General features: G+C 37.8%; 1 pseudogene; it reads right to left on the reverse strand.

Moving 5' to 3' along the window:
- Positions 1–1,493: 1,493 nt before the first annotated feature.
- Positions 1,494–22,027, reverse strand: part of LOC131697201 (tetratricopeptide repeat protein 29-like) — a 52,331-nt pseudogene continuing 31,797 nt past the window's right edge.

The following is a 22,027-nucleotide window of genomic DNA, read 5'->3' on the forward strand; positions in this document are numbered from 1 at the left end:
GGTGTCTGGAAGCCAGGATCGAGGGCTCCGACTCATCAGCACCGGGTCAGGACACAGGGGGTGATGGTCAGGGCTGTGGTGGAGGTGGTCCCCTCGAATCCTCCTTCGGCAATGGCAATGCTGGCAGAGGAAAGGCGGCACGGGGCACTCCAGCAGTGACCACGCTTGCAGCGTAAATGCTGGCAGCGATACGGGGCACTCCAGCCATGGCAGTGCTGGTAGTGACAATGCTGGCAGAGGAAATGCTGGTGCAGTGTGGGGCAGTCCAATCCTGGCAATGCTGGCGATAGCAGTGCTGGCAGCGGTGAGGGGCACTCCTCCAGGGGCGATGCTGGCAGCTGCAATCCTGACAGCAGCGCAGGGCACTCCAGCAGTGGTGACGGCACTAGGCACTCCGGCAGTGGCAACGCTGGCAGCGGCAATGCTGACAACAGCGAGGGGCACTCTGGCAGTGATGGCGGCGCTGGAGACGGCTCCTCCTCCTCCTGGAGGGGGCAGTTGACCCACTCCCCGCAGGCGAGGCACCAACTTGAGGCCTCGAGAGCGCAAAAGGTATGTGTCCCAGGTGCACTCCTGACGTGTAGCTGGGAGGGTTGCGGGGTATTCCGGCAGTGGCCATGCTGGCCCCTCCAGACGTGCAACTCAAGACGGCTCCCTCTTCTTGGGCTCTCAGGTCGGCAGCACATCCCTTGTTTGCCTCCGGGACCGACCTCTCCTCCCCTTCTTACTCTTTTGGGCAGGTGGAAACTCCTTTTCATCCTGAAAGGGGCAGCTCCTTGTGTAGTGCGTGGGCTCTGCACATGCGAGGCACCATGGAAGCGCTTCCTGGTCCATTTTCTTTTTTTTTTTCTTTTAAACTGCAGTCCTGCTTTGTCTCTAGGGGCGCTATCCCACTCTGACACCAAGTGTGATAGGGTAGCGTCACGGCCAAGCTGTTACCGGCAGGAAGACAGGCTCAGAACACAGAAAGCTGGAGTTTAAGCGCTAGTGCGCCGTTTAATTAACAAAGACAGTACTAAACAGTACACACAAAAAACACATTAACAAAATAAACAAGCACAAGGGCCAAAACAAAAGGTCTACATAAAAAAACTCACAGACACAGACATAAACACAGCACAGGACCACAGCAACACGAACCTCCACCTCTATCACCAACATTAATTTTAACATTAACACCGCTGATTATCCTTTTATACACCTGTGACTGGAGCCTAATTAATCATTAATCATGTATTCAATTCACGGCTCCAGCCACATTCCCATGTGAATCTGCAGAGAGGAATTTAACCTTCCCTGCCAACCCAATACCCCGCCCCCCCACACACACACACACCTGTGCACCGCCAGGGCTTTTACCCTGCCACAATGACCAAAACATGTACAATTCATTATAACAGAAATGCTGTATGAACACATGGTAAACACTAGCCTTCAAAAGAGTCATGTCTGGATATAGCCTCACAGCTAGTCATTATAAAAAGAAGTTAATCTTAGCTTTCAAGGGCTTTGGCCATATCTTCATAGGCTTTTCCTAGACCATCGCTATCACCCAGAGCCGTGGAGATTTCCATAAACATATTCAGATACTATGGAATAGAAAGAAAGGCAGCTGCCAGTCACAACATATTGCTCTTTACATCATAACTGTCATCCTACACAGTTAATTAATAACAGTATAAGCAGCGGAATCTGACTTTTGGGACACCTCTTTATAAACACCATCTGTCTGCGGTAAGCCCTTTTCTCCACCCTAAACAATATCAAAGGCCACATTTCCCCAGTATTAGGGATAGCTGTCGTAAGCTTCAGTGTTGCCACGGTTTATGACAGAACTCTGCATAGTTGAATACAAAATCATTTTTGCTATAGTTAGAAGTGCTTATTGTAAAAATTATGAACATGCATCCTGGGGAATTATGTTGTAGTGTCTGATTTTATTAATGATTAGAATTTCGTGGTGCACTGGAACAAACTGAGAAAAAATAAATGTGGGCTATTTTGTTCAATATCAGATTTCATGTCTAACTTTATTACATTTTATGCCAGGGCTGGTACACCTCACCTCAGTAATTACCATCATGAAGTTATTTACTCTCTACATTATGAAAGTTATTTTTACACCTTTGGTAAAGATTAACACTATTGACATTTCTCCTACATACTTGGTTTACTGAATGCTATGGGGCATAACTTGCTATGTGGCCAGGAAAATAACAGTACTTCTGCAAGACATCATTCAGGAGTATTCAGCCCGATTACATTACTTCAATATAAAAGTGTTTTCTAATATGAATACAGAAAATTAACTTATGTGTATAGAAACATAACTAAATGTTGGTTTGTTCCAGGGGGTATTTTAAAAGTTCATAAGTAGACTTACATCTATACATGAAATTACTATTAAAGTTTAAAGTTGGAATCTGCTTGGTTTACGTAGCTGATTTGAACATATTTTTTAATTTTGTTGACATAATGTGATCGCGTAACTTCTATGACTTTCAGGGACTTGTGTTGTAATCTATAAGATATCAGTATCACCAGAAGATATGATCACAAGATATATGTATTTAATAAAAGTTTATGGTTTTTGGTTTCAGAAATGATTATGTGCATTGCTGGAATGTCTGCACCAGACACAGCGAAAGGTCTGGAAGCTTGGAAATAACTTTGATACTTCGACACTGTTTATCATTGTGGATATAAGCCAATAAAATTAAAAAAAAATAAATAATTATACAGAGCCTACCGATATTATATGCTGTGCCAACATTGCATAAACAACGCAGTGTCCACCTGGATGGATATGTTGTCATTAGAATTAACTTTATATCTAATGAGTTATTTTTCTAGTCATTACAGACGACTTGGATTAGTAAACTATATAGGTGTGGATTTCCAACTTCTCTTATTAAAGTTGAACTGAAAAAGACCAAGTGACATGCAATATAAAATGTAATGCAATTTAGGTATAATTACAATTGTATCACCTAGAATTTTTGGATTGAGACATCATTTAAAAAAAAAAAAAACACTATATGAACATAATTGGTATCTTTTATTTAACATCATGTAATCAAAGAAACTACAAAATGATATCGCAACAGTCTACTGAGAGCCATAATAGTTGTACAATATTTCATGCAACATTTTCGAAATGTGACATTTTTCTATTTTTGGCAGTATATGGAAAACTACAAAGCGGTACGTAATTCAATATGTAATGTAACATTATTCAGCAGGTTTCATTCGATTTTATGAAGCAAAATTAGTTCACTCTGTAGGGTGATACAAAACTTTTGGCCATAGCTGTAGATGTAATTACCGAAATTGTGAGCGTAATATCATTTTTGACCTTACTACATTAAATAAGTTATGCTTTATCTTTACAGCACAGTGAAACATACTGTATGAACCATAGTTCTGTCATGTCTTCTTAACAATTCCGTTTAATTTTGTAAAAGAGATTAATTTAGTCAATAATCTTGTGCCAATACAGAATTAAATATACAGCTAAGTTGCTTTTGAAAGAAGATGTGACATAATGTTATTCTCGACTTTCAAAATAAATTAATAATTGATTATACTGAATTTCATACAGATCAATTTGGAAACTAGGACTGACACAATTTATGTTCTGGGTTCAAAACAGAAAGTGGAATGCTGCTAAACAAATTACAAAGACTGTTGTCAGTTGCAATGAAAACACTTTACATAAAAATCTTTTTTTGTCTAAAAAAAGTTAGATCTCTGCTTTCAGTAAATCATATTAAAGATTAGGGCACTTTCCATGGAAAAAGAAAAATAAGTCTCATCTTTTTCTCTCTCTATTTTGGTAGTACTTTTGGGTCGTGTGTGTTTCCATGTTGTTTTTTTTAGCCTGAGAAACAGTCGTTCTAAATGCAAATAACCTAATTACTATTAAAATACGGAATGGTATATTTAAATGTTGAGTTCCAATTTGGCCTTGCACGACTGCTCATATTGTGCAGCTTTCTGAAACTGGGTTTCCACTAAGTCTTTAGGTTGTGTTAAAACACTGAAAGTGAAGCCTGCCTCCTTTGGCCACCAACAAAATGTAATAAAAAAGCATGGGGGGAGATGCAAGCGACCGAATGAGGAGTACAGACACACAGTAGACCAGGGGCAGCAGCAACAAAACATCCATTTAACCACAAAAGGCTCTTTTAAGAGCCACCCAAATCTTTTTTTTTTTTTTTAAAGCTGAAAGTTTTAAGATATATTTTGAAAAACTATGCATTTTCAGAATGGGATAGGGAGACGCTGTAGTTCTGGCACTTGAGGGAGAAGGGGCAGAGCGATCAGAATGGGGAGTCTTGAATTGATTTCAATACTTGAGTCAATGATGTCCGATTCAGACTCATTCAAAATCTCACCTACTATGGCAAGTCAAATCATCACTTAGAGATATCTCAAATTGCATTTAAGATATATTGAAATATTTAAAGATATCTCTAAATCATTTTGAGATATCTCAAACTGAATTACAGATATCTTTAACTGTGCAGCTTTTAAGCTATCTAAAATTCATTTTAAGATATCTGTAAATCAATTAGAGATATCTAAAAATGAAATAGATATCTCAAATTGATTTACAGATATCTTTAAATGTTATGGAAACCATGTGGATTTTGCTAGCATGGCACGCCAAACTGTCATTTAGAGAGATCTTAAAATTAGGGTTTTAAAAATATCTCTAAATCATTTGAAGATATCTCAAAATTACTTCCTGTTCACTTAAAGATATCTCTAAATCATTTGATGATATCTTGAAAAAACTTCCTGTTTATTTAGAGATATCTTTAAATTATTTTAATATATCTTGAAATAACTTCCTTTTCATTTAGAGATATCTCTAATTCAATTAGAGATTTCAAGCTATCTCAAAATGACTTCCTGTGAAAATGACCTATGTTTTGAATGGACTTCTTGTCCATTTAGAGATATCTCCAAATGAACAGGAGGTTATTTCGATATATCTCTAAATGATTTAGAGATATCTCTAAATCAGCAGTTCTCAAACTATGGGGTGCACCTCCCAACATACAACACAAACCAAAGTGAGGGCAGCAGTGGAGGTTGCAGCAAAACGCAGAAGCCGAAAATATGACGAAGCATATTTAAAACTGGGCTTTACATGGAGCGAATCCAGAGGTGCACCGAGGCCTTAAATGTGTGGTGAAATACAAGCAAACCACAGCATGCGGCCCTGCAAGCTACGCCTACAACCCTACCTTAGTATCTAAACCTGTAAAGTTTTTTCACAGGAAGCACAATGAGTTTATTTCTGTATTTATTTATTGCATTTATATAGCGCTTTTTATAGAAAAGTATTGTAAAGCACTGTACAGTACATAGCAGAAAAAAAGAACAAACCACACTACATTTGTATAGCATGATACACATACTGCAACAACCAGACCATTTAAATAACAAATTTAAAACAACAGTATACACGTAATAATACAAAAGCAGCAATTTTGAAGTTACATTAAAACCCACTAAGATAAGAAAGTTAACAGGACAAAAAAAGATTTTAGTTGTTTCCATTTGTACTGTATTTGAATTAATACTTCTGAAACTCACACTGCTCTATATTGATAAAATCCTTTCTACTTTTTTATTCATTTTTTTGCAACATATAGGATTTTCAGTTTGTTATATTGTTTTAGTAAACTTGGGAGGCAAAGTTATTTTTGTCATAGCTCAAGGACATGACAAAGTTTGAGAACCACTGCTCTAAATGAACAGGAAGTTATTTTAAGATATCTTAAATTGAATTTCAGATATCTTTAAATGATTTAATGATCTGAAAAACATTTCGAGATATCTTTAAATGATTTAAAGATATCTCAAAATGCATTTTAGATATCTAACTTAAAGCTCCATTTAGAGATATCTGTAAATCAGTTTAAGATATATCTAAATGTATTGTAGTGATCTCGGTTAACGCAGGCAGGCACATCACACAGGGTGAGGCAATCCACACACAGGTGGAGGGCAGGCACAAACCTGGGACCTCTCACACTAAAGCACAGTGCCGATACCACGGTACAAAAGAGCCGGCTGCCTTGCAAGGAACGTATATATCGGGCTTATGTCTTTGTGTGTGATTACATCACCTACCAGCCCTGCTGCTGCCTTCCCCCGTGCATGCTTCACTCTCCCCTGCCAGCCTCAAGTCCGCCCTGGACTTGCCTACTAGGCTACAGTCCGACGAGTGCGTGCCGGGGTACCTGCATCCCACTGACACCAATGTAGCGATCTCGGTTAACATTTACAGGTGCATCACACAGGGCAAGGCAATCCACATACAGGCGGAGGATGGGCGCGAACCTGGGACCTCTCGCACTAAAGCATAGCACCGATACCGATGTACAAAAGAGCCGGTTCCCTTGCAATGAATGTATATCGGGCTTGTGTCTTCTTATGTGATTACGTCACCTTCAAATATTTAGAGATATTTAGAAATTCATTTACCTCTAAATGATAATTCGGTTTGCCACACTTCGGTTTCCCCATAGGTCAACATTTACATAAATCTGGTTAATTACTTTTATTGCGATAAAATGGCTGCTGTTTTTTAAAATTCTAGTGGCGTATGGATATCTACAAGCGATTTGCCCCTTTTTGAAATGTGCTGACCCATGGTGATATGCTGTAAGAGCAACACTCCCATGTGACCTGTTTTGACCTATCAGGATAGAGTATTTAAAATACCCATTTCATAATTAGAATTACAACACATACTAAATTCAAATTAGTATCGAATCCAGGCTATTCCTTTGTCGACCAAGGACGGGAGTTCCCAGGGGGCGGCGCTCAATTGGCCGAGTGTCGCCCGGGGGGAGGGAGGGTAGGTCGGCCAGGGTGTCCTCGGCTCACCGCGCACCAGCGACCCCTGTAGTCTGGCCGGGTGCCTGCCGCCTTGCCTGTAAGCTGCCCGGGAGCTGCGTTGTCCTCTGACGCTGTAGCTCTTGGGTGGCTGCATGGTGAGCCCACAGTGTGAAAAAAAGCGGTTGGCTGACGGCACACGCTTCAGAGAACAGTGTGTGTTCGTCTTCGCCCTCCCGAGTCAGAGCAGGGGTGGTAGCGGTGGGCTGAGCATAATACAGTAATTGGCCATTCCAAATTGGGAGAAAATGATAATAATAAAAAAAAAAAATAATTGGACACGACTAAATTAAAAAAAAAAAAAAAAAAAAAAAAAATTCAATTAGTATGTGTACTAAATATTTGAAACATGTACTAAATAATATGGTTTTGAACCGAATGGCCTTCCATAGCAGAGTCACGCATCTCATTCAAAGGATATATACACACGTACATATATACATGTACAGGTTTTCCTACAGAACCGTAGCTTCAGCAAATTTGATATTTATAGTCTACTAACGGAGCTAAAATACCAGCACTTTAGGTTAATGATATAAAAATGATCCAGTCAAAATGTTTAGTACAGTACATTTTTTAAATATTGGTAGTAAATCAGGCTACCCCTACTCTCTGTATTTCCCACTACATATTATTGTTATAATAATAATAATAATAATAATAATAATAATAATAATAATAATAATAATAATAATAATAATAATAAATACCTAAATCTGAAACCCGCAGTGGCAGTGACAGTGCAAGGCTCTCGACAGTAGAATGTGGTTATAATATATTTTGTTCTTGTTGTTATTGATGAACCAGCATATCGGTAGTCCATGAGTTCAACACATTTCTCAGTACTGGAACTTCGTTAAGTAGTATATTAGTCTTGCAGCAAGCTGCTTTTAAAGAACTGTATTATTATTATTATTATTTTTTAATTTATGGAATCGTGTTTTCGTACTTTAGCTCAATGAATTTGCTCAAGCCTGGTGTTGTCGGTAGACGGCAGCAATAATACAGCAATTTAATACATATTTTGGTACAAACGTGACTTTTTAGGTGCCCAAGACAGATGATACTTAAGCTAGTGTACAATGAATTGCATCTTATTGCTAAGAGGGACAGAATAATCTCGGCTAAAGCAATCAGCTATCCGATGACCAATGATGAAGATAACAAAAGTAAGTGTATTTATTTAAGGGTTTTTATTTTATTTTACTTGTAGTAGCTTCAGTATTTTTTTTTTAACCTTGCTTATAAAAGAACTTAACTATAAAGCACTTTTTATGAGTCAAATGGCAAGAATATGAAACGTTAAATAAATGGTGTCATGTTTAAAAAAAACAAAAAAAAAACAACACTGAATGAAGAGGTCTTTAAATGCCTATTTGGTCAAAGAAGCTTGCCAAAAAAAGATTGCTTGGCACGGCCTTCAGTTATAGTAGAAAGATGTTTGAGGTTACGTCACAAACGGGATTTGCACTGCTAAAGTCTCGTAAACACAATGTACCAATTCCGGACATGTTTCCAATTGGCCATTTCTACAGCTTTTTAGTGTGAGAAAACGATTCACCCACCCCTTAAAGCCGGACAATGTTTTAGACGCGCACTTCCTATAGCGTGTGGAATGTGTGTGCTACGTCACATAAATAATGACTGTGGAGAGAGAGTGATGACTTTCTAAGCTCCATGGAAACCCGGCCACTGATTGCTGTAGGTCTACATGCAATACATAAGATTTGCACATAGTGATTGCAGGAGTGAAATCAGTTTAGACCAGTTTAAAGAGCACGTGTAAACATATTTTTCAGCGTTACAAAGCATTTAGAAAAAGGTGCATTCCCGTTTTTAAAATAAAATTGTAATTAACAAACCTTCTTTATTTGATGAATATAGACTTTAGGTAAGGATTCTTTAAAGTATAAGTTAAAGTTTGTTAACTGGGCCCCTTAACCTATAGCCTTGTCTTCAACGATTAAGAAACATTTGCTCTAATCATTATTTGGACAGGCGCTTCAATTCAGAGAAGCTTGGTTGGCTTAAGCTGGATTTCACAGGATGCCAGTCTAGTGCAGAGACAGAGTAAAAACAGATGAAAGTGTGGTCATGTGAATGCTGCTGCTTCTGGGGCATTGCGTTCTTGCTTCTGTCACCCTAGGTCAACCCTGGTTCTTCAAAAAGCATTATGAAAACGCTTAGCCTGACCCGCATGACACCGGGTCGCGACCCGGGTAGAGCATGGCAGTGTGAAAGGGGCTTAAGATTTGTAAATACAAAAAAGTAGCTGATGAATTCACTGTTTTGTCGGACATATGCGTCTATATATGCATACTTCACACAGACCAATCAAGAAAGCACATGCGCCTCACCTCCTCCCCACACTACTTCTGTGCCTCCTGATATTTTCCATCAATACAAACAAACCAAATCAACCTGGATACCCCCTTCAGGTGAATTACAAGCATTAGATTATTTTTTACTGACAAATGGGAATGAGAAATTCAACAAATAACATTTAACCAACTTACAAAACAGCCAAACGTATTTAATGAGGGACAAATTGCACTGCGGAACATACAAAAGAGATGTTATTGTAAGAAGACCTGACGACAAAGGAGGAGCCATGGTTACTGGAGTAAAGATCTCTACTGTATATAAAAGAAGGCCAGCGACAACTTTCCGATACTAACTTCTATGTTAAGATTTGCAATGATCTCACTCACCCATTTACAGGCCAGTCATTTCCATTGATGATGCCATCTTAAACAATCTGTTACCAACATCTTCATTTAACCTAATTGTAGAACACCCTTGTTGCAGTTGTTTGTATTTACAATCCAGGCCGTTCCATTGTATCAGCCTTGTTGAATCACTGTCCTCATAAGTTAAAGATGAACGGAAAAGTGAAAGAGCCCCCATGAAAATATCTTTCTGAGACTGGCTCACTTTAAATTGCTTTTCGTTTAATGGAAATGTTTACAGTTAAGTGACAGCATGGGAACTAAAATGGGATCATCACATTATTATTATTATTATTATTATTATTTATTTCTTAGCAGACGCCCTTATCCAGGGCGACTTACAATCGTAAGCAAAAACATTTCAAGCGTTACAATACAAGTAATACAATAAGAGCAAGAAATACAATAACTTTTGTTCAAGCAAAGTACAAGTTTGACAAACCACAATTCAATAATACAGCAGGTAATAGTGATAGTTACATCAGGATATGATTAAATAGTGATAGTTACATCAGGATGTGATTAAATACAAAGTACTACAGGTTAAACACTTGGCAGATTACAGTATTCTGAATACAGGATTAAATGCAGTAAAATAGGGGGCTGATAAGAGCAAAATAAAGCACATTTACATGAAGGGTGATAGTGACCCAGGATACAAACAGAGGAGTTCTACAGGTGCTCTTTGAAGAGGTGGGTCTTAAGGAGGCGCCGGAATGTGGTCAGGGACTGGGCAGTCCTGACATCTGTAGGAAGGTCATTCCACCACTGCGGAGCAAGGGTAGAGAAGGAGCGGGCTTTGGAGGCAGGGGAGCGTAGCGGTGGTAGAGCTAGTCTTCTAGTGCAGGCGGAGCGGAGAGGTCGAGTGGGAGTGTAGGGAGAGATGAGGGTCTGGAGGTAGCTGGGTGCAGACTGGTCAAGGCATCTGTAGTCTAGTACAAGAGTCTTGAACTGGATGCGAGCGGTGATTGGGAGCCAGTGGAGCGAGCGGAGTAGTGGAGTAGCGTGGGCGAAGCGAGGCAGAGAGAACACCAGGCGGGCAGCAGAGTTCTGGATGAGCTGGAGCGGACGGGTGGCGGACGCAGGGAGACCAGCCAGGAGGGAGTTGCAGTAGTCTAGGCGGGAGAGTACCAGGGCCTGGACCAGGAGCTGGGTAGCATAGTTGGTGAGGAAGGGTCGGATTCTTCGGATGTTGCTCAGGAAGAATCTGCAAGTGCGTGCCAGAGTGGAGATGTGCTGGGAATAAGAGAGGCAGGGGTCCAGGGTGACTCCAAGGTTCTTAGCGGAGGAAGAGGGAGAGAGTGTGGTAGATTCCAGAGGAACAGAGATAGAGAGATCAGAGGAGGGGGAGGAGGAGGGAAAGAAAAGGAGGTCAGATTTAGAGAGGTTGAGTTTGAGGTGATGCGAGTGCATCCAGGAGGAAATAGCAGACAGACAGGTAGAGATACGGGAGGAGATGGTGGAGTCAGAGGTGGGGAAGGAGAGGAAAATCTGAGCATCATCAGCATAGAAATGGTATGAGAAACCATAGGATGCAATGAGGGGGCCCAGGGAGCGGGTGTAGAGAGAGAACAGGAGAGGACCCAAGACTGACCCTTGGGGGACTCCAGTTAAGAGAGGGTGAGGTGTGGAGGTTGCTCCACGCCAGGTTACCTGGTAAGTGCGGTTGGAGAGGTAGGAGGAGAACCAGGCCAGAGCAGTGCCAGAGATCCCCAGGTCAGCAAGAGATGATAGTAGAATAGAGTGATCAACAGTGTCAAAGGCAGCAGAGAGGTCGAGGAGAATTAGGACAGAGGAGAGAGAGGCAGCTCGGGCACATTTAAGTGACACATGCCTTCCTTTTTGTAGAATTAGCTGAAGACAGATTTTTACAGCAATACAATGAAAACACACCAGTTGTATCTCACATACATTGATGACAGCTTTGGAATTTTTGTGAAGATTTAAAACAGTTCATTCAGTCTGTAGCAAACTTCCACCCAGCTCTGGAATACACAGGAAACATCTCAGAAACGGGTTCCAGTATATCATTTTCAGTCATCTCCATCACAGCTTTGAATTCTACTATTAACACCACTATCTACTACAAACCCACTGATTCTCATTCGTCTCTGCAGTATGACTCCTCAAACCCAGGGGCTTGCCGTGACTTGATTCCCTATTCCCAATTTTTAAGACAGAAGTATTTCACCAAAAGTGAGGAAATGTGTGTTTTAAATTGTGATTTTCCATGAGGTCTTCCATGAAGCTAAATCCTGCATTTCTAATATAAACAGAAACAACATGCACATGACAGAATTCCTCTGATCCTCACTTGTCACCTACTAACAGAGAAATACATATAATCGTGCAAAACCTGTTACTGTACATGGACCTTGTGGCGGAGTGTCCTGCCCCTATATATATATATATATGCGCGCGGTTTCTTATTATTTGTATTATTATTATTTGTATTTTTATTGTTTGCGGCGCGGACGAAACGTGGCCGCCATTATGTGTTTTGTATTTTTGATTTTAAATACCTCGTAAGAATGCGTGACTGTCAGCTACTGATTGTTTAACCAGCTGACAGTCACGCAGACTTGGCAGACCCGTGCAGCGAGGGATAATATAATAATTGATAGTTAGTTAGTCCCTCGGTCACAAATTATAAAAGATCTGCCGTTTGGCTGCACTCGGTGAAGGGTTCAGAGTGGAGAACGAGTGTGGAGAGGAGGTAATAGAAAAACTAGTCTAGAGTAAACAATTGCTATTCGTGCTGGCTAAAAACCAGCACGATACTTGTTTGTTTCTGTTTGGCCAACATGCCTCTTTTGTTTTGTGTTTGTTTAAATCTTTTGTTTGATTATTATTTAATAAAATACTGAGCACCGTAGCACCTCAGTTTCTTCCGCTACTTCCTGAGTCTGTGTTTCTGGTCTGACATCACCCCTGCAGCCATCCTGTTCACAGACCTCTAAAGGAATAGTATACTGCATTATCTGCAAGAAATGCAACATTTACGAAGCATTCAAATCAACACCACTACATTTCCAGTAGTCTGACATTTCAACATTGACCAATTTAATGTAACTTAACTATACAATCATCAGGAACATACTGTACAGACATAAAGTGGAGGTTTTACCTAAAACTGTGGTAAAGCAAAATAAATCTAAAAGTGAAAATAGAAATGTTCACCAAACATGATGTCTTCCATGGCATATACATACATCTCCATCATCCACTTATCTACCTAAATAAAAATGCTCAAGAGTACATTAAAACTGTCTTGTGTGGTAGGCTTTATAATGCTGCTTATATAACAAAAAACTGCTGTTTAATTAATTTTATTTAAGCCGGTCGCAAATGTCTATTCTGTTTACTGCTTAAGCTCACAATATACACATTCAGCTTTGGGACAGACTGAAGATTGGTTTGCTTGTGGTTCCATTTATTCTGCAGTGATTAGCAAACATAAAATATCTTCAATCAGCTATAAAACCAGCAGTGCTTGAAATCTATTCGGATTGCTTGGTATATTAGGAAGGTTGGTAATGAGAATGTACAGTACTGTTGCTATACTTAAAAACTGAACACAAATGAAGGGTCTTTTTGCTGATTAGTGCTGTTTAATAATGCAAAATGCACAGGGACTGTTAGATTAGTTTTGTTGAGATATGTACTGTGCTGGATATTTAGCATGGACTACAGTATTATGTTGTAATTATAAAGATTGTATTTAAAAAAATAGGCTGGTAAAATTATATATATATATAATCATGTAAAGATTTTTTAAACTAGGTCTTTATGATAGTTTTAAATTTGTAGATGAAAGATATGTACACAATTACTATGTAGATAAACTAGAATCATGTATTCCGGTTTCTGCAGTCATTCATTACCTTACACTAACCTCACTATCATAGCATTGCGAAAGAGGAGACACAGTCTTTGTATGTTACATATTTTACCTGTGCAAAAATGACCTACTACCAGGCATGAAGGGCAAAGGAAAGCACAGAAAGCATACTGTGCCTCGCTTTGCATAGTTACAGAAATAATTTATGGCTAACATGCCTGAAACATACTGAAAAATAGCACAGATTCAGTATACAGCAATTTTTTTTTTTTTTTTTTTTAAATATTCAACTTTTTGCCACTGTTTTATCTTCTATGGTATACTATGTCCTAGCCCACTGTGGGTCAGCTATACTGTATGTGACATTTCTTAGTGCTGGTAAATGAAGAATTCCCCAATAGGAAGTAGCTTTTGTTACATTTAACAGCCAGGCAAGAAAAGACATGCTTTTATCTACTTTTTGGGTATTGTTAAATGTGACAAACTAAGACTTAATATTGTCTCTGTCAGAAGCTTTTATCATGTATATAATAACAACGAGTAATAAGTGTAAATAATAAATGGCTAACATCTAATGGGGCTCAGCAGCACTACTAAACAATTTAAGGTGTCTGCTGATGGGAGTTTCTGATTCAGGAATTCCCCCTGGCTTCTCAGTAGAGTTTTGGCCTGACAATAAACAACAGTTTAATACTTATCTAATCCCAGCCAGGAGGTGAGTCCAACAGCAAGCTTTTGCAGATGTTCACATCCAATAATCTATCCATAATTGATGAAACAGGAAGGTCAGATGTAATGGCTGCTGCTATTCCAGCAACAAATAAATGGTTATTGACAAAACAAGCCAGTGTGGCGCTGAGTGCTGAGCAATGACAAGCACGAAGCAGTGCAGGGATAGAAGTAGCGATGACACCGCAGCCCAATAAGCTCAAGATTTCCTGAATGTGATGTGTGCCATCAGGGCCCAAATGACATGTCAGCACGCAGGGCAATTGTTACTGGAAAACGAGACCCCTTAAGTGCACAAATGATGAAGGAATAATACAGAAATGAGGCGGATGGAGACATCTAAACTGAGGTAAGTGCAAATGCATGAACTGTTCTGAGTACTGTGGGCCAGCTGTCTGGTTTACTTTTATCTCATGCCTGTGTCAGCTATAATATATCTGGTTGTCAAATTGCAGTATCCTCCTAAGACGTTTGTATCATAGCTTATGCATGTGCATGCCTCAGTGTCTACAAGTTATAACTAGAATTCCACGAGTGGTCTACCGCACACTTAATAATACCTTTATTCCTGCACATCAAAGCTTCTGAATTTCCTTTTGCACTTGGAAATGTACATAGACTTGAAATAAAGCCATGTGAAACTTGCACAACCAGATAAACACTTAGCATTTATGAGAGATTAGAAGAAAGAATGTTTACATCTTAACAGAATTAAAAACTACAGTGGGGAAAAAACTAAATAGAACACATATAATTATTTAATATCATCAGTTAAATTGAGCTCCTTAAACTAAATTAGCATTTTTAATTAATTTATCATTTTACTAATATATACAAATAAGTAGCTATGGATTTTTATAAGCATTCTGTTTAAAGAAGGATTGATTGCATGGTTTGAAGGTGTAGAAAACAACAGTAACAAGTTAAAACTGTTTGTTTTCAGTATTAACATAATTATATTGAAGGAAAAAGATTTCTAAATGTATGACTAGCAGTCATGTGTAATGTTTTCTAAGAAAACATTTTATATCACTAACCCTTTAGTAATACTGTTTTAGAGGTAGATGAAGCCAAATAGCAGACTCACATAATTAACCAGTTACTGAACAACAAGAAATGTCAAGCTAAAAGATTTAACAGGAGTGAAAAAAACAAAGATTGATCAATCGGTCAATAAATGCATGCAAATATATCTCATATCTTTCTATCCAACTCATAATCTTTATGTATCTACTGAGAATACTGTAACTCTAGCAATACCTACAAGCTATCAATAGATCTCTAACTAACCACATTATAATACTTTTCCATACCGATGCATTTTAAATGTTCATTTTTATTTTTTTTAAAAAGGAATAATGTAAATAATGTAATTTAGAGAATATATTGCAATTTCTTTATCTTACCACAAAATTAGCCAACGTACATCAAACACTCATCTAAGACTTAATCTAAGATAAAGTTCTTTCATGAACTCTAAATAATTTAATAAGATTAGAAAGACATATAAACAAACTAATATATTATTAGATAGAAGAACAGTTTACATTCATAAAATGTCACACAAACTGAAGTCTGATAACTATAAATGACAACGTAAACGGGTATTCTATCAGAAATGTCTTTGATACAACAGCTTATTTTCTTTTGTAATAAACTCCCAAAGTGTCAAACATGTCCTTTTCAACTGCATTTCAGTGAACAGTGAAAATAAAGTAGTGAAGACGTTTTCCATAAAAAATAAATCTTATGAAATGTTCCTATGGAAATAAATCAAAGGAGTGCTTTATTTGTAATGCTTTCTGCATTGGGTTTTTTTTTATTTTTTTATATATACCTCTTAATTACTGCATACGATCATAAATATTTCAAAAATATGCTTACCCGCTTTGTCATTAGGGTTCAGAACTAAGAGAAACAAGTTAATATGCATATTAATAGGAAATGCCAGTGTGGTGACAGCAGGAGGAAATGGCACTCTTTAACAGCAGCTGCTCCTTAGATACCCTCTAAGGAGACTGCCTGAGGTGGGCCACATCACAAAGGGATAAAGGAGATGAAAACTCTGATGGAAAACAGGCAAACAACCACCAAGACCATTGAGTCCAGACCCCAGGAGTCCTAACTGTGTGTCAGGACCTCTTTAGCATTCTCTGAGGCTGCAGACAAACTGCACATTACCACGAAGCACGGGGACTTCTAGTGGTTAAGAGTTTGCAAGCCATGTGTAATAATGACAAATGGAAGTCCTATGGGAGGGGAGGCTGTGATTGCGGCCCTGCATGCATCTGAGCTCTGGTTAGATGAAAGGACCATTAAAATGACAATGTAAATGTAAATCTTAGGCAATAATTCTTAAAAAGGGGGCACTTGGAAATCCCTATTGCATGGTATAGAGAGACATCATTGAGACTCCTCTTAGGGTAACCTTAATTGAGTTTATGGAGTGCAAACTACCACTTAGAAACATGATAATGAATAATGATATTATTTATTTAGCATGCCCTAAATTTAACTTAATTGCTCCATGTCTTTCAAAAAAATAATATTTAATGTAGTGACACATTATAAGAGACGATAGATCATAGAGTTTACATAGTTAAAACAATCTATTAGTGCTTTAATTCCTCATCAAAAAGTGCATGGTAATTAACAGTGTGGGCCATACAGGAAAAGGTTTTTGTTGTTCTCCCAGCTACAAACTCATTGAACTGGGATCTATTTAACAGAACCACTAAAACAATCTGAAATTTGCAGTCTTTCCTTAAAAGTCAGACTTGAAATAAATCAATGTGGAGAGCATGTCAAAGGTTTTGCCACTGCACTTTTAAGATAAGGTGTGATTATTTAAATATGTTCATAAAATTATACTGCAATCAAACTTTCTCTCTATCACTCTTTCTCTCTCTCTCTCTCCCCTTTACAGTTAAATTTAGGGCAACTTTATAATGCATGCCATTTGAAACAGGCTATTTAAACTATAACATTTATATAGTCTTATTTTTTAAAACACTATTTTTTAAAACTTTGTATTCCTGTGTAAATGTTTATAAAGATGTAATTTAAATATGTTAGACAAGTAGGATATTTCTCATGTTTAACTTTTTAATCTTAAAAAAAGAAAAAAAAAATCAGCCCATCAGTGATAGTAAGAAGGTGAAGAGAAGAAATTCTAAATAATTTGAATTCATCTTCCAGAGTACAAACTAACAAGGTAACCAATTAATCATCTGTTTTTGTGTACTGTACTGGGATTTTGAAAATTCAGAGTACAGTACAGATTAAAGATATTTATTAAGCTTTGCCTCCAGTGTAGGGTTATGAGAGGACTTCTCAGGTTAACATGAAATAATTACATAACTAAAATGGTATACAAATAAACAATGAACACATACATAACATGAAGGTGTAAGCACTTACTGTAGTAGCTGTTTCTGGATCTCCGCATCTGTGATATGCCGCCTCCCCTTCAATATTTTTGTCACCCACTACAAATTAAAAATGTGGTACAAGAAATATAAAAAGTACTTAAATGTGTATTTTCAATGTGAATGGCAAGCACTGGCTACTTATTTTGCATCCCTAGTTTTATTAATATATTTTCAGTGGCAGATTTAACCACAGTTCACAGGGGTCATTGCCCCAGGGGGCCTCTGTTCCATGCAAGTACTTTTCCTCAGGTTTACTGCTCTGCCTTTTATTTCACCACAGTCACATAGACTTGGGGGCACTTAGAATAATTTGCCCCAGATCATCCCAAAATCTTAAATCAGCCACTAAAAATGTTTTATTCCACTGGTTACAGATAATTTATGTTATAAAAATGAAAGCTAATGAGCACACTCATTGGGACTTCATGAACTAGAAAACTAGTTCATTACCAAGTTGCTTTGTGCCAAATGTCTTCTGTATACAAAAGCAGTAAATGTAGAGTGAATGGTGAAATTCAGACGCATCATTTTAAGGTTTTTTTATTATTTATAAATTATCTCAATGTATTATACATCTTTATGTTATCATAAATTATAAAGATAAATTATTATCCTAACTTAGGCCACTTAGCATTCCTGTCAATTTGACTGACTGTTGTTTGCCAGTCATATGTTCAATTATAGGTAGCGACAAAACAAACCTGGACCAAAGAAAGGTAGTGACGTCATGAATCAGGCTCAGTGTTCTACAATACTAATAAGGGAAACTATTGTCTTTGTCCTCCCAAATGTGTTGGAAGTCACGCTCAGGCATCTAAACAAGATTCATTCTCTGCAGCCTGGCTTTCAAGCAACTAATGGAAGAGAAAGAAAGGCACTTTTGTTTTATCGTCAGATTTGCAGGTATATTGACTGCATTTGTCTTTGGAACTCAGGGAGTATAATCAGCCAGTCAAGCATATGATGATTTTTAGTTTTTCTCTCGGGGAAACATAGGCCAGCACATTAAAGAAAGGGGTCTCAGAGTGTCATTTCGCACCCACCTTCTTTTGCCATATCAAAGGCTTTTATTAGAGTTTTGATGGCCAGCTCGTGTTTTTTTTCAAGCATTTTGTCTGCGAGTAATGTGTAAATCCTCCAGAGACTCTCACATCCTCATGAGTTGTAAGTGCGCCCTTACTTCCATGCCAGCCTCAGTGTCAGATGATGGAATACTTCATAATGTTCGGCTGCCTTCTCCAGCTGACCTGCAATAGACATGTTGTTTGGCAGTCAACATTACCATATTCTTCTATTACATTTAAGTACTTACATTTTTTAATCACTTGTCAGTTCAAAATACTTTTATTATGGCAGAGGCATGACTTGATAGAGGCACTCTAACCCCTCATCGAAAAGAGTGAGCAGTGAATACAGGGTTCTGGGTCTGTAAAAGAAGGGCAATGACTATGAAGACTAGAAGCCTCATGCAGTTTTACTCTCAAAGGAAATGTGAAAACGTTTGGTTATTATCTTGCACTCTCTTAATTAATCGCAGTTTCGTTCAGATGTGATCATTCTGTCTGTGTGCGGCGGTTGCCGACCAAGACTGACTGAGACCGATTAGTCATAAGGGTGTCAACCAATGGTGAAGCAGGTTTAAGTGGCGAAGCTTGTAATGTAACTTGTCATACAAGATGGTGGAAAATTGACAGCTTTAGTTCCTCAGGTAAAAATACATTAGTCTTGAATTGCTCCAAGTGTCCCGAATTAAAAAAAATACCAGATATGTGCACATTTGAATAGTTTTTTTTTTAGACGTTTACTAATCAAAGGTAAATTATCAATTTAACTTTTTATTATCAATCTACTGGCAGCGTATATTTTCTTACTGCGCTAAAACAGAAGTAACTGGTGCGTCGATCTCCAATAGGTCACAAATCACAAGCCCCTAGATCCACACGCTGAGAAAAAACGCCAAAGTCAAATAAAAATCAACAGGTTGGATTTTATTTACCACAGGCTAAAGTGTAGTAAACAAACTATACAAAAAGTCAAACACTGCCTGAAACGTTTGCACGGTGTAAATGGTCAAAAGCTAAATTAATAGGCTAAGCGCTTCTTTTGGTTACCTTGCGGCGCTGTCTCCGTCGTCTACAGCATACAATGCCATGCATAATATGAGTGATGAAACTGCGTCTGAAAAAGATTCAACATGTTCAGTCTTCAAATCTGAAGACATCCCGACTGAAATCTGCATAATATTGGTTTTATGGGCACACACACTGCTACTATTCATCCAGACTGTACGGCCAGGTGAGATGAGATGAGTCGGGATGGCTTGAGAAGGGCTGTGTGCGGCGGGCTTTAGACGACTACATTTTCATTGAGATTTTCAAAAATGACTTGGATGAATGACGTTCGTCAACGTCTAAGTTTGCTATTCGTGGCATCGACGCCCAGCCTCTCTCATAGGTTAGCATCGGAGTTAGACGTCAAGAGAAGGCAGTGATTTTCAAATATTAAGACATTAGCCAGCTAGCTGTCTATGTAAACTATTTTTGCATATTACAATGAATGCAGATCAACGGGAAGTGATGCGTTCCATCTCAGTTTTAGACATTGCAACTCAAAGTGCAGTGCCACTAAACCCACTACAGTCAAAATAAAAGCGGCAGATGAGAAAGGCGAATGCTCTACTCAAAAGGTAGCCAGATGCAGCCTCAGAAAAACAAAATAAATACGGAATTTGTTTTTCATTTAGTAATGACTTTCTTAATTGAGACGACTTTTTTGTTATTAGATAAATATCTCACCTTTTAATTTATGATACTCTGCATGTATAAAAAAAATTCATCAGACCTTGCATTGGAACACTAATGAATTTTTAAAGTACAGTATTTTTTCCCCATGCAAAAGGGACAGAGAAAATAAATTAGTGTTATAGTGCAACTTAATTTGAATGAAAACTTTTTGGTATGCTGTACCTCGTAGCAATACATAAATACTACTTGATAATTTACTTATAACCCTTTGAATGTCTGTTATTGCTCAGACTTTACTTGGAAGACTTTTTCGTGCTTATTGATCGCATGAAAATCTACCCCATTATGTCAGTTCCATAACTGTAACATTTTAAACATATTCTATTAAAATATTTATTTATGTCATAATGTAAAACTTGACAGAAAACAAGTTTTAGTCTTTGTTCTAAAAAAAAAATCTTAAAAAGATGGAAGATAGTTAAAATCATATATAGGGATGTACATTATTTTAAGTACAAAGTCTTATTATGTATTTCTAAAATGAATCTCAAAGAGTGAAACTTCAGCCTCTATGTTACTATGAGAATTGAGGCAGAAATATAAAGTAGCTGTGAGAAGCTGGGGAGAATACTAAATTGACATGTTCAAGGCAAACACATTGTCAGAGATATAGACAGAATGGGTTGAGAACTGGCAGACTGAATCTAACTGGCATTAAACTGACATTATTTAATCTATTTGCATCATGTCTTTGTGCGGATTAAATCTGTGAGCGGGCTCTTGTGTCATGTCAGAACAAGAAAACATTTATGTTACCATTATATATATATATATATATATATATATATATATATATTTAAAGAAAAATACGTGCAAATGCATAGCTGCCACTACAGAAGCAACATAAACGTAATTCTCTCAGTCCCTATTTTGATGCACATTTTTGATTCCATGAATATTTTATGAAATGGCCCAAACCGAAGCCATATAACATTCCTGCATTACTGATGCCTGCGCCCGTAAGCTACAAACATTAGAGGCATGATTGAGTGCATTAAAATGAACTCATTCAGCAGTGCATTGATTACTTGATGGAAAAATAGTTACTCCACTCAGAAAAATACAAAAGATTCTACATTTTTGCATATGAGAAATTGTAGCAATACTTGGTCAACCTGAAAGTGCATGCTTTTCTTTTCTGGTACCTTTTAAATGATGTGTACATTTAGCCCTGACATTAATTAGGTGGGATGTTAATTAGGTCCAGAGATTGCTTCAGGTATTGTTCAGGTAATTTGAAATGTCAGAATCTGCAGGATGAACTGACTGACCTGCTCTTTCTCTACACATCAGCAATATTGGGAGAAGCTAATTATTTCACTTCTTCTAGTGTGTAGATTTTTGCCAGTAGAAATAAAAAGAAAATGAATTATAATTGGAAAAATGTATAAGAAATATCTGTTAGACACAAAGGACTGTCACCACAACAGAAGTTGAAGAATAAATCCATTTTTAAACGTAAATATTATTATCAAAGAGAGTTGGAATACTTTATTGTACTTTCAAAGCTAATTGACATTTTGAAAGAGCTTTTTATTAAAATAAATTCATATTCTACAGTATACAGAATCAAACCTG

The sequence above is a fragment of the Acipenser ruthenus genome, chromosome 2 (genome assembly GCF_902713425.1).
Source record: "Acipenser ruthenus chromosome 2, fAciRut3.2 maternal haplotype, whole genome shotgun sequence".
In the NCBI taxonomy this organism is placed as follows: domain Eukaryota; kingdom Metazoa; phylum Chordata; class Actinopteri; order Acipenseriformes; family Acipenseridae; genus Acipenser; species Acipenser ruthenus.